Source organism: Papaver somniferum, chromosome 6, assembly GCF_003573695.1.
Source record: "Papaver somniferum cultivar HN1 chromosome 6, ASM357369v1, whole genome shotgun sequence".
In the NCBI taxonomy this organism is placed as follows: domain Eukaryota; kingdom Viridiplantae; phylum Streptophyta; class Magnoliopsida; order Ranunculales; family Papaveraceae; genus Papaver; species Papaver somniferum.
In genome coordinates, this window is record NC_039363.1 from 15320703 (window position 1) to 15335780 (window position 15078).

Below are 15078 nucleotides of genomic sequence, written 5' to 3' on the forward strand. Positions count from 1 at the left end.
TCAATCGAGTTATCCAGGCCAATTGGATAGGATCCAACAAGCATACCTTCCATGCTTTAGCATAACATGCTAGTACTAATCCATTTCCACGTCCGACTTTGTCTCAAACTCCTTAATTATTCTTCCAGGGAACTCCGCATGTATAACTTGTTTTCCCGCTAAATTCATTCTCAAACCGTGAAGAAAGAGGGTGTCCCCCTAATCCATTGTTTGGTGCGAATAGCAAATGGTGGTGAGTAGTAAAGAGGATAGCCCTTATCAATTGGATGCCCCTTAGTAATTGAGTACCCCTTATCCAAAATGGGTGTCCATATAGTAATTTTCTCCCATGAGCGCAAATACCACTTTTGGAGCCAATTTTCCCGCACAAGCTTATTTCTCCAAAAACACCTACAAAGACATAAAATAACCAAATAAGTACAGAATCGAGCACTAACAATATATACAATTGAAATCAAAATAGACAGATAAATGCGTCTATCAAATACCCCCAAACTTATTATTTGCTAGTCCTCGAGTAAATCAAATCTAGAAAATAAATTCCTAACTCATTGTCGCAGGTATCGTCGATTGCATTTAGCGTATGCAATAAGCCTTTAAACCCCTTGGTGTCTCTAGTGGCGGAGTGTTGTCTCCGGAGGGATTACCAGAGATATACCCACAAAACCTTTATACTCCAGACCCTAGCTATCTACACAGAACCTTGGAAGGCACTAAAGAATCTCCTTGGTTGGCATACTTATTGACTACAGGAGGAAGTACCCTGATGCGAAATTCCAATTGATGTACACGAGTTCGCACTCAAGCATACTAAAATTCATATGAAGTGACAGAGCTCTACTCAGATAGTCGCACTATGGACATCAATATCCGGAGTCAAAACTAATCACATGGATAGATCAAGACGATGGATATAGAGAAAAACATAGATGGTTTTGATGTTTACTAGGTGAACGGTGTTTCTCATATCTGTCTGAAGGCCTCCGCCAAAATGAACCTATTCTAATGGACTGAGATACTAGTCTGACTAATATCAACACACTGGCATATACAAGGGTACCAGTGGTCGACAATCCTAACTCTAGGTCAACACAACTGGCATATACAAGGGTTCCAGTGGTCGACTTTATTGAATTTATTCCAGTTGGTCTAATGGTCTGGTCTCAATTTCTCTTCTTTTTTTTTAACTTTTTTTTTTTGTATCTCAATCACTCTAATTCACCCTAGCATTGGTAACAACTTGAATCGTGAGCCCCACCTAATCACTTAGAGAAACATAGTTTAAAAACAAAACAAAATAAAAACAGAAGTGAAAAGGACTCAATGAGATATGGTGAAACTATCATGTTATTTCTAACACCTGAGCTCTGTGCTTTTATGAATAGACTCTTTAGATGTTGCCAACTAGTCAGATTGGTTCCTCAACTCCTACAACCAAAATGCTTCCATCCACTTAGATTGTCTAGTGCCATCCTTAATAGGCATAAATTTCTAGGCTCTGGAGTTTAATTATGCAACTAAAAAGTTTCTCCTATACCTCCAAACTTAAATCTAACATTTTCCTCAATGTTCTAAAGATAAAATTAAAAGCATGAACAAGGAGAAACTGTTACCATTTGAAGCAAAAGAGATAAGGAAAGATATTACCGTGTTGCATGAGAATGGGTTACCTCCCAAGAAGTGCTAAGTTTAACGTCTTCAGCCAGACTAAGAAAGGATTAGTCACCTCATAGAATCATAAAGTAATAGCCAAAATATCTGTGGGTCATCAAAACCAAATAGAGCTATCACACGTAAAAGGAATCTGCAACATGCCAAGAAAATGAACAAATAAAGCACACTCTTGTCTAGTTTCCTGTTTAAGACAACTACATCTAGCTGTGGTTCAGGTTCAGGTTCTATAACTGGGTCCAAATAAAATATTTTCATGGGTTGCGTTTCCTCGTAGCTAAGATCCGATTCAGGTATTAGAGTCTGGAAAAACTCAAATAAAAACTTAGAAGCACATAATAATAACATAAATAATTGAGGATCCTCTAAGTCAATCAGATCTGACTTACACAGCTGACCAAAATGAGAGTGGTGATCTTCCTTAAACAAGTATGTCGTCCCTAATTTCCTAAAGTAATTAGGTTTAGTCTCAAAACTTAATATTCGACACATTTGAAAATCAAACATTCCCACATTTGGAAGAAAAATATTTGACGGGAAAACAAAGTCAATCTGGGTATCATAGCCTGGGTAAACCACATCAACCAGAGGATGGGTTTCTAATAACTGAAATTTCTTGTGGACATCACTAGGTTCAGGAAAACGTGTATGAAGATAATCTTGTAAAATGGTTGAGGCACATATGTCAAGTCCCAAGTGAGGGACCTTTCTAAGAGTTAAATCACATGGAGAATGATAATCACCCCCAAACTTATAGTTTTCAGTGTCTCTAGAAAGACTAGTCACAACTTCCCTAATTTCGAGGTCATCTAATTCATGAAAATGGTCAATTGATTCTTCTAAGTCGGGTACATCCTCACTCATCTCGACGAGTTCATTTTCTTTTTCTAAGTCTATTGTTTCTAAATCGCTAGACTGAAAATAATACTCGTTCCTCTAAACCATTATTAGCTTCGTAATCAAAAGGAAATACTACGTCGTCTAAAACGGGGGTATCTTTAGTCAAATCCTCTTCCTTTTTAATAGGTGAATAATTTTTAAAATTATTTGGATTTGAACTAGAAATAATATTATTATTAAGCTCAGTTGGAGTAGCAAATTCCTGATCACTATGCCTATTTATTTCAAATTCTTCATCAACACTATCCTCATCATAATCATTATAATAACATGAAAATGGTTGAACCTCATCTAAACAACAAGTAGTGTTACCAATTATATCCTCGTCATCTTGATTATGCAAATAACTATCCTCATTTCCAAGGGTACTATTGGAAACACTATATTGGAAATTAAGACTATCTTGAGCAGTTCTTTCCTGGGCCTCTAACAACATTTTCTGAGTCGACTCACATGACTTCCTGATTTAGTCTAGGAAAGAAGGTTCACACGTTTCATTGCTTTTATTCATAACTAAGTTATTCATCTCAGCTGAACTATGTGTCGACTCAAGTAACTTTTGTGTCGACTCAGCTAGCTTACATGCGGACTCTAGTAGAGAAGAATCGTACGACCGATGGGCGTATGGATAGTAATTGGGCTCACCATGGTATGGACCATAACCTTCAAAAGGCTGATGTTCCCAAACATTATTCACACTATGGTCAAAGTAGTAACGTCCATTTTGAAACTCAGTCGGATATTCGTTGTATTGGCTATTGTAATACCAGTTCGGCATTCTATTGCAGGGGTGTGAGTTGTCACACAAAATAAAATCCACTGACAAGGGATTCGTGGGTGGATAGAGTCTTACCTCCCGTACCAGACGGGCGATGAACCGTTGAAGTCGACTCAGGCCACCGACTCCAATGTCAGTGTACAAACCCGAGGGGCCGAGACAGTATCGTAACTGTCGTGCTTCCTTGCAAACAGTTTATATTTAATTTTTAACCCTTCCTTAGGGTTTCAAAATAATAATAATGTCCAGTCCAAAAATAAAAATGTCCAAAAAGGAAAATAAAAATTACAAAAATAAAATCCTATTTACAGTTTCTAAAAATAAACAAAATAACTATATACAAAATCTTCTTCTTCACTCCTTTCGGATTCCTCTTTTCTTTCCTTCTTTAGCGATGCTTTCCTTTTATAACAATTTTTTTTTCCTTATAGCTTCGCTCCAAATCTGAAAAGAATCCGAAAAATACCAAAACGCGTAAAAAAAACAAAAAAAATAATAAAAATAAAAATAAACCTAAAACAAATCTAAATACAAATCCGCGTCGGCGGCGCCAAAAATTGATGTAGTTTTGAAAGTGATAAGTGGAAGTTCGTTCAAAGACTTGTAAAGATTTGATTTCAGACTTAATTTTGGTTTCACTTAATGTTACAAGAGACTGGGACTCACGATTCCACCAATAAATCCATTCATGCGATTCATATAGTTATTCTAGACAATTATAGCTCAAATAGAATATTGACTTTGTTTCTTTGCCAAAGTAGATTTTTGAAAAGCAACGACTGTAAATCTAAAGCATGGGATATCAAAAGACTTAACCTAAGTATAACCCATCAAGTGAAATCACAACCATTCAATAAAAACCATAAAACAATTAATAATCCATGCAAAAAGTCATGAAAGAATTAAATATAATTACCACACGCATGAAATATGGCATCCTCCGTCATCCCAGTGTTGGGGTTTAGCTAATGATGTCGTACAAACTATCAAAAGATAGAAACATGGCTCAAAGAGTGTTTAAAGATGGAAGTACAAGGAAAATCACCAAAACAGATCAATTGCAACGTTTATATGCGTGGCAGATCGACTGTTGCTAACGACACAGAAGATGTAAGACTGATGGGAACGATACTATGTGTGTCGTGGATAAACCACACTTTTCTGCGACTGACTTGGGTCGTCCAATGTTCTTCAGCTTCGTCTTCTTCCTCCTGCTGCTGCAACTTTCTCTGCAGCGTGATTTCTTCGTACCAGAGCCTCCTCTAAACTACGTAAAGGCCCCAAACTCCTAGACTCCCTTCCTCTGGGTCTTAAGAGAACTATTTATACCACATGCTAAATTGTCTCCCACGATATCATCGATTATTCTTTTCTTTCTTCCACCTCAAGTTCCGAGGTTTTATTTCCTTTATTTCTTTTTTTTCTTGCGCGTCTTGTGCAGCTATGATCTCAACACTTGATGCCACAAATACTAGAAAAGCATCTTCCTTAAACCTTCACCTAACTTCCTTTTATGAAGCACAAAATCCCGTTAATATTTCTCGTCCCCTGTTTCAATGATTACTTCCCTATTTACTCGAATCCAAGACTCGTACTTCTCTGTTTTGTTTCAAACTCTTCCCAAATATAGCAGTGATTATCTTCTCCTAGGTTCATACGTAACTTCAAACGATAACACAAAAATATCCGAGAATACACACTCCCTGTCTTATCGTGTTTATGTGATATCTTTCCTTTTCTCTCGATTTCGAACCAACTACCAATCTTGTTTTACGTTAACAGGCCAATATCAGTCCATACCCATGATAATCTCCGATTAAATCTCGTTCAAAAGTTTCCCCAAAATCCAAACAGACCCGATATAGTTAAACTCCCCTGTCTTTTCCTTCAATCGAGTTATCCAGGCCAATTGGATAGGATCCAACAAGCATACCTTCCATGTTTTAGCATAACAAGTTAGTACTAATCCATTTCCACGTCCGACTTTGTCTAAAACTCCTTAATTATTCTTCCAGGGAACTCCGCATGTATAACTTGTTTTCCCGCTAAATTCATTCTCAAACCGTGAAGAAAAAGGGTGTCCCCCTAATCCATTGTTGGGTGCGAATATCAAATGGTGGTGAGTAGTAAAGAGGATAGCCCTTATCAATTGGATGCCCCTTAGTAATTGAGTACCCCTTATCCAAAATTGGGGTCAGTATAGTAATTTTCTACCACGAGCGCAGATACCACTTTTCGAGCCAGTTTTCCCGCACAAGCTTATTTCTCCAAAAACACCTACAAAGACATAAAGTAACCAAATAAATACAGAATCGAGCACTAACAATATATACAATTGAGATCAAAATAGAGATATAAATGCGTCTATCACTTCGCATGAACACCATCTCTGCAACACTCATATCCTATTTATCAGAAGACAAATACATGCTCGGAGCAGGAGCAAAGGTACTGATCTGAGTTATGGACGCATGCACCGGAGCCCATGGACGAAAATTGATCAGGTTCGAACCAATATTTGGGAGCCTATTCGACCAGTGCAGTATCCTAGAGCCACCCCAAGACTCGGGAAGTACGGCCAACGGTTTTGGAGCATACATTTCGAAGTGCTCCCACAACCATGCTTGGATAAAGTCAGCATGAATATACGAATCCACTTTCATGTAACCATTTGAAGCGCACATGTCCGCGACCAGCTGATCCAAGTGTGTGTATAGAGAACCAAGAAACAAGCCGCTAATAGGGAACACCTTTTGCCAATTTTATGGAAAACTTAATAAGTTCCTGTCTTATCTCCTTCTTACCCGAGCCGTCATCGAAAATATCTCTGGATAACCAAAGAGCCAAGAACGCCGCGACATGAAGCGTACTATTCTTCTGATTCGGCTCCAACTCATCGGGAAACCATCGAAACACCCACCATCCATAGAAGCACCTCGTCTCATTTTCTTTTCGAACGAATCCTTTTGATTTCGCAACTACAGCGGCGCGCATTTCTTTTTCATCTGCAGACAATTTGACATCGAGGTTTCCTATTACAGGAAGGTTCAGCAACACGGCCACGCTCTCTAAGGAAATAGTCATTTCACCCCACCTGCATATGGACGTGTGAGTGTATGGACACCATCTGGAAATAAAAGCAACCAAGACTGGAATATCTTTCCTAATTTGAAGCATTGCGGAAGCCGCGAAAACATCAATGATCTGCGCCTTGGTCAAACTGGGTTTTACACATTCCTGGCTCATCATGAATCGCATCCATTTTTCAAAGGGACGCAACGAACTCACAGAGATTTTAAAGTCTATAGGATAAGCATGATACTCTTTCCTCTGAAGACAAAACCTTATTACACCTCCTGGACGAACCGACTGGGCCTCTCCTTCACTTTCCGGACCAGTCAGAAGAGTCGACACATACTTGGGATGATTTCTCCTAATCGTGGCGGATGTTGTAAAGAACTCATCATTTATGTTTGGCTTGGAATTGCCAACATCTTTCGGTATGGCAGAACTTTTCTCAAATGACATCCTAACGAAAAATTCTCTCACGCTACTTCCACCTTCGAAATAACTACAATGGAACAATACGAAGAGAATTATTACGGAAAGTGCATGGAAATTATTTTATCAGACATAGGAGATCCATCCCGGACGCAAGCCAATTTGTTTCAAAGTCATAATGCGCATAGGAAAAGAAATGGGGAATGACAGACCCTGCATCGCCACCTTATGCCAAGACCATACCCTGCAGCGGGAAATTTGCGCCCGGCCGAGGAGGCGCGCCCCACCACGGGAACCATACACACGGTCACACCAGGAAAAAGGAGTAAACCCTAGAAGCTATATTTTCGCGGGAAGAGAATAACAATTACCAGCTCATGCATGCCTACTTTGCACGGTAATTGAGGCGGCCAACATCACTACGGTATTCACGCCTAAATGTTACTACAAGTTCGTGCAAAGCATACCCACGGCCAGGATTCATACCAACGCAGAAGGACAACATTTCTACAAGTTCATGAAAAGGTACGCCTATAACTAGGGTTTGCACTAACACAAAAAAAAACACAAGAAAAAGCAAGTTAAAGAGGAATTGTTGGAAGACATACCTGGGATTCGCTCGTCTGCTTTACTGTTACCACACGGCTAGAATAAAAAAAATAGGTGTGAAGTAAAAGGAGAGGCCGGCCCTCCTTTTATAGGCGTGATACTTGGGAGTTTGAATAAGGAAATGACTTTCTATTTGAGTCAAGGTCGGGCCCGCAAAGACCAATCACCATGCCAAGACCGTCTGAGCCATTATCTTGGCCCCACCACGTCAAGCCGTCCGCCATGCTTGCCTCGCCAGGACCGCACCATTCCTTGGACCCACATTCCAAGCCGTCCGTGCATGCTTTTCCTCACCAAACTGCGCCATTGCCTTGTCTCCACCATGCCAAGCCGTCCGCGCCATGACTTGCCGTACCAACACCGACAACTCGCCAAGCCAGCGTCATGATGTACCCTAACCCATCCAAGGTGATGAATAGCCATACTAAGCCGACGATCTTCATCTCACCAGTTCACGGTCTACACCACGAATAGAATCTATGCAAGGCCGCCAAACACGAGGATCATGGACTCTCCTTACCTCTCGAAAAGGTTAGTCGGACCTTCCTGAAAATCTTTCCACGACTTGTCGTTTCGATTTTTTTCCTTGCCCGTCACCATCTTATGCTTACCTCGCAACAATGCTCATGTTCCGAGCTAAGCAGGGGACTTAATGATGATGGTGGTTTTCATCTTAGGGTTAAAATCGTAAAATCGTACAACTGACATGACGTCACTATGACCATTAGCACATTTGTTGAATCAATCAGCATGCCTACATAAGAATTACCAAGGTACCTTTTTTTTATGTGTCATGTTCCACGGCAGAACCCTTAACATTGACCGACATCATCTATACCAAACCCTAATTCCCATGCTACCGCGCCAAGGCATGCCAACCATGCCAGCCGCAACACCGTGCCAATGGAAAACCATACCAACAACATCTCCGCGCCAAGGCATGCCAACCATGCCATCCGCACCACTGTGCCAATCACAAACCATGCCAGCCACATCTCCGCGCCAAGCATGCCAGCCGCACCAATGTGTCAATGGAAAACCATGCCAGCCACATCTCCGCGCCAAGGCATGCCAACCATGCCAGCCGCATCACGGTGCCAATGGAAAACCATGCCAAACGCACCACTGTTGTGACGGACCGATGTGAATCACGCCCTTGGCGCGTTGCCCCGCAGGACGTAATCTCCCCGGTGCGCCACGATGAAGCTACGGGCCGGGCCGTACGTCTAGGCAAATGCACGTCCATTTTCCCTTGCAAGCATGCTCGTGAAGCATGATTGCGGATGACTTAGCTTCCACACCGTTCCAAACTTACCCTTCTCCGCTAAAGGGTTTAAAGTCATAGGCCAAGGCCAATGCATTTTGCATGTATTGCTGGCTCTACCTCTACATAAGAAGTTCATCACTGAATTCCCTATCTAGCTGACCAACCATCAAACCGCCAAGTTTTGTCCAGGCGTAAGCCTTGGACTTTGGCATAGGCTACCCCATTCCCTTGCCATTCCCTACCGTATCTTGCTTACCAACTCTTCGTAGCTTGATAGGAGGTATGAGCATCCCACTTGCTGGCATGCAACTAAGACTCATCAAGCATGGCCGCAATCATCTCTTGCATCGAACTACCGAGCTTAGATGATATGAGGGGCCAACATGCTGGACCGGCAATGCTGCAACTCATTGTGGATGCCTACGTACCCTTTCCTACTCTAAAGGGATCAAGAACAGACCGTAATTCATCCACGAAGGGACAAAAACTTAACCAACTCGTTTGCAAGGCCGTAGCCTAGCAAAATATGGAAATATCCTGGTCCGTAGGCCATTCCGTCAAAGATGCATAATGATTATGCATCATCGGGTCCACGACATGGCATAGTGATGCCTAAGCATCAAATGCCCTCTTCGCAAAGCTACGCAACTATAAATGAGCTTTAGGCATCATTTATACTCTTCCGGATAAGCTATAAAGCTTACTTGGTACATAGTCCGCATATGCACCTTCAACCAAGTACCCCTCCCTATATATGTCTTAATGGAATTTCTACTAATATGTTTAGGGGAGGAGATTGACATGCCTGCTTCACTGTTCATCGCAATGATTACGCTGCAAACTCAAGGCCACCTACCCAACTGGCCTAATGCATCATGATGATGCGAGATTTTGTTCTTAGACAAATGCCACATATAATGCGCCATTTTGGCGCGGTATTGGCCTTAAGCCAATCTACCTCTTGCCAAACAACGGAAGCTTTGAATGAAGCCTCATCTCAAGCCATGACGCATCTTTTAGCATGCGCCATGCTAAAAACACGGGGTGTTACACCTTTCACCCCTTAAAATAATTTCGTCTCCGAAATTCATCACCAAAACTATTGTGGACAATCTCTTCGGTTTGGATTTCCTGAGCAAAAGTCCCATACCAGATGCTCAGAAATCACAGATTTCTTCAAGTTGTCATGAACAACAATTTTGACCTTCTGAGCACATGTCCCATATCACCTTCCCAGGAATCCAAAAGTGCTCACAACAATACCAAGAATCGCAATTGGCCAGTGCCAAGAGGATATCTCGACCAGGTATTCTGAATTGTGTCCCATACCACCACCCAAGAATCCCTAAAGTTCACAAGGTTGAAGATGTCATCAAAATGACAAGGTTTTATCACAGTACTGTGTGGAACAGTTTTCCAGTTGCCCACCGTCCCTGACGGTCATCCAGGGTGCCACTCGTAAGTGGGATGCTAGCCGAGCCTGACATTGCACACCATTGGCCAATTTCCAATGTGTGGGGATGATCAGTCTCACTGTCTACCCACCGTCCCAGACGGTCTTCCGGATATCCATTCGTAAGTGGTGGGCCACTTAGGCCAGGCAAACTCACAGTATTTAAACAAGCTCAACACGATTTGCAAAGTAACTGGCGTAGCAGTTACAAATTCCATAGCGCACAAAAGTTGGTATACTATCCAACTTAAAGTTTCCCTTAAGGAAAGTACTCACCAATGAGTCCACTCCGCACAAGTCCCTAGTGTTTTCTCGGAACTTGCTCTGATACCAACTGTGACGGACAGATGTGAATCACGCCCTTGGCGCGTTGCCCCGCAGGACGTAATCTCCCCAGTGCGCCATGATGAAGCTACGGTCCGGGCCGTACGTCTAGGAAAATGCACGTCCATTTGCCCTTGCAAGCATGCTCGTGAAGCATGATTGCGGATGACTTAGCTTCCACACCGTTCCAAAATTACCCTTGTCCGCTAAAGGGTCTAAAGTCATAGGCCAAGGCCAATGCATTTTGCATGTATTGCTGGCTCTGCCTCTACATAGGAAGTTCATCACTGAATTCCCTATCTAGCTGACCAACCATCAAACCGCCAAGTCTTGTCCAGGCGTAAGCCTTGGACTTTGGCATAGGCTACCCCATTCCCTTGCCATTCCCTACCGTATCTTGCTTACCAACTCTTCGTAGCTTGATAGGAGGTATGAGCATCCCACTTGCTGGCATGCAACTAAGCCTCATCAAGCATGGCCGCAATCATCTCTTGCATCGAACTACCGAGCTTAGATGATATGAGGGGCCAACATGCTGGACCGGCAATGCTGCAACTCATTGCGGCTTCCTACGTACCCTTCCCTACTCTAAAGGGATCAAGCACAGACCGTAGTTCATCCACGAAGGGACAAAAACTTAACCAACTCGTTTGCAAGGCCGTAGCCTAGAAAAATATGGTAATATCCTGGTCCGTAGGCCATTCCGTAAAATATGCATAATGATTATGCATCATCGGGTCCACGACATGGCATAGTGATGCCTAAGCATCAAATGCCCTCTTCGCAAGGCTACACAACTATAAATGAGATTTAGGCATCATTTATACTCTTCCGGATAAGATATAAAGCTTACTTGGTACATAGTACGCATATGCACCTTCAACCAAGTACCCCTCCCTATATATGTCTTAATGGAATTTCTACAAATATGTTTAGGGGAGGATATTGACATGCCTGCTTCACTGTTCATCGCAATGATTACGCTGCAAACTCAAGGCCACCTACCCAACTGGTCTAATGCATCATGATGATGCGAGATTTTGTTCTTAGACAAATGCCACACATAATGCGCCATTTTGGCGCGGTATTGGCCTTAAGCCAATCTACCTCTTTCCAAACAACGGAAGCTTTGAATGAAGCTTCATCTCAAGCCATGACGCATCTTTTAGCATGCCCCATGCTAAAAACACGGGGTGTTACAACTGTGCCAATGGCAAACCATGCAAGCCACGTCTACCGCGCCAAGGCATGCCAACCATGCTAGACGCACCATGCGCCAAAGGCATGCCAAACCCTTGGCCCCACCATGCCAAGCCAAACGCACCTTGCCTTGTCCCCAACCATGCTAGACGCACCATTCCCCAATGGCATGCAAAACCCTTGGCCCAACCATGCCAAGCCAACCGAACCTTTCCTTGGCCCCACCATACCAAGCCGTCCGTACCAAACCCTTGGCCCCACTATGCCAATCCATCTGCGCCATTAGCCTTGGCCCCACCATGCCGGCCTTCTCTAGCGGCGACCAAAACGAAGGCGTGTGACGATCAACGACCACCCTACCATCCTAGATGCAAATCCTAGCCGTCCAAGGTCGCCAAACAACGCATGGTAATCTTTGGCACAAAACCCTAGTTTTGGACATGCCAAACCACGCCAAGGCATGCCATGCCACATGTGCCAATGGCATGCCAACCACCTTGCCACGTCATACCATGCCGGCCTTCCCCATGCGGCTACCATAACGAAGGCGTGCGACGATCAACGACCACCTTTCTATCCTGGATGCAAATCCTAGACGTCCAAGGTTGCCAAAAAACGCATGGTAACCTTTGGTCCAAAACCCTAGCTTTGGCCACGCCAAACCGCGTTAAGGCATGACAACCACCTTGTCGCGCCATACCATGTCGGCCTTCCCTATGCGGCTACCAAAGCGAAGGCGTGCGACGATCAACGACCACTCTTCCATCCTGGATGTAAATCCTAGACGTCCAAGGTCGCCAAACAACGCATGATAACCTTTGGGTCAAAACCCTAGTTTTGGCCACGCCAAACCGCGCCAAGGCATGCCATGCCACATGTGCCAATGGCATGCCAACCACCTTGCCGCGCCATATCTTGCCGGCTGGCAGGCCTTGAAAGGGTATAAAATTATGCGCAGAAAAACGGGGGCCTACAGTAATACCGCAAGTGCACGGTCGTCAGTTGTAGCTCGTGCAAGTACGGGTCGATCCACAGAGATCGGGTGTGTTTGGAGTTTTCTAGCTAATTGGGTTCCTAAATTTGCTATTGTTGGGCTTTGGGTACCAATGGATTTTGGTAACCAATGGGTTATGATTGTGCTTTGGGCCTTTGAATGATTTTGAATTGGATTGAACTGAGCTTGGGCTCAGAAATGTGGACTATGGGCTTTGGTTTCAGTGAACTGATTTGAGCTTTGGGCTCAGCAGCAGCAGGCAGGAAAAGGAAGGCAGCAGCAGGAGCAAGAGCTGCAACAGTTTGGCAGCAGCAACAGCAGCTGAGGCAGGAGGCAGCAGCAGGGGGAAGCAAAGCAGCACAAGTGCTGCAGCAGCAATTGCAGCAGTAGAAGAAAAAGGCAGCAATGCAGCAAGGGTTACAGCAGCAGTACTGCAGCTGCTCAAGCAGTGAAGAAAATGCAAAACAGAAAAGCAACAGAGTTGCAGGGCAGGGAAGAAACAACAAGGCAAAAGCAATACAAAACAAGAAAACAAAGCTAAACAGTTGAAGATGGAATTGTGGATGAGAATGAAGTAGATTATGGATGGGAACTAGGGTTTGAATTCACTCTAACTTCTACTATGTATTCTCCTATAGAAAGTTAAACACAACTATGGTATTCTTTCCAAAGCACTAATTGTCTTTCTACAGCACAACTAGTCAAAGGATTATGAATTCAGCTTGAGTTGCAGCTTATCAACAGCTCATGAACCTAACTACAAAGTATACTTGGCATACATTGTGAAAGTGAGGTGATGATGAACTAAGTTCAAGTTTTTCCTAAACCTGTTTAGCCTTCTAAAGCCATGTGATCAATGTACTACACAATAAGAGATTAGGGATTCATCAAGTCCCTAGCATGATAGTTTAGAACATGACAGACATTACACTAACATTACAGGGCAGTGAGCATAACAGTGAGTAACATGGTGAACTAACATGACAACATTCATATAAACAGAGAATTAAAATCAAGAACAAGAACAAATGCAATTAAGAGTAAAAATGCAACTAACAGGAGCAATGAAAGTTAACAGGAGCATCACACATTAAAAACTAACAGTGCAATTTAACATTGGAATTAACCTAACCCAAATTGGGTGGAAACTTGGCTAGTCCAAGAACAAGTTTTAACATCCTAATTCACTTCCCTTTTATACCCAAATTATCAAATTAGGGTTTACACCCATTTTCCCCAAATCAGAAAATTAGGGTTTTTTAAATTACCCAAAATTTACTTACAAACTCCCAAAATTTGCTCGACCCATGCTTCTTGATGTCCCTCTGATGCTCTTCCTGCTCCTATTGTCCCCTAATTTCTAGTTATTTTACTCACCCCAAAACCTAGGGTTTCAGAGGTTGTGAGATGAAGAAAATAACTAGGCTAGGGTGTTGTCGGGTGTTGGAGATGGTGGTGTTGTCGGGTGTTTGTGGTGGTGGTGTAGCTCGAGGTCTGGTGGTGGCTGGAAATGGTCGGGGAAGGTGGTGGAGTTGCAGAGCTCTGCAACTGTCGGGTGAAGGAGATGAAGTCGAAGTTTTGGGAAGAAGGGAGTGTTTGGGTGGTAGTATAGGCTTCGGTTGCTAGTGGTGTTAATCGGGTGTATCGAGTTTGATGATCTGCGACGCTGAGCCGTGGGATAAGGAGATGAAAGATCAATCGGACGGTGAGATGAAGTGAAGCTTGTAGCGACCGTCAGATTTTTTGATACAACGAAGTTAACGGCTCTAGATGGGGTTAGGTGGTGTAGTGTAAGGCGGAGATATCAAACGTTGATGAACAGCAAGGGAGCGACCGTTGGATTCAACTACCGTCTAATCTGAAGGCTTGGAATTTCAGCGCTGTGGTGCTCGGCAGAGACTTCAGATTTTGATGCTCTATGAAGGAGCGACCGTCGGATGCTTCTGAGAACTGATCTGATGGCTGAGAACGGAGGCGCTTTTGTGTGTAGAAAATGAGGTTGTGCGCACCATTCTTTGCGGCTTCCTTGCGTAATTTCTCCCGGCTTTTCACTACTTTTCTGCTCTTTTTGCCCCGCGACTCATCCGAACTTTATTTATTACCTAAAATGCAAAATAAAGTAAGAAAAATATTTATTCTTGAAAACAATGAAAATACAGAATATGGGATAAAATGTAGAATTAATGCGCAAAAGATGAGTTAAATGCCAACAAAAAGGGATAAATATATACAATATTTGGCACTCATCAAATACCCCCAAACCTGAATTTTACTTGTCCTCAAGTAAAACAAAACTAAGGAAATCCTAACTATACCACTGTCGCTGGTCTCTCGAATGCATTTAGCGTATGCACTAAGCCTTTTAAACCACTAAGTGTCCC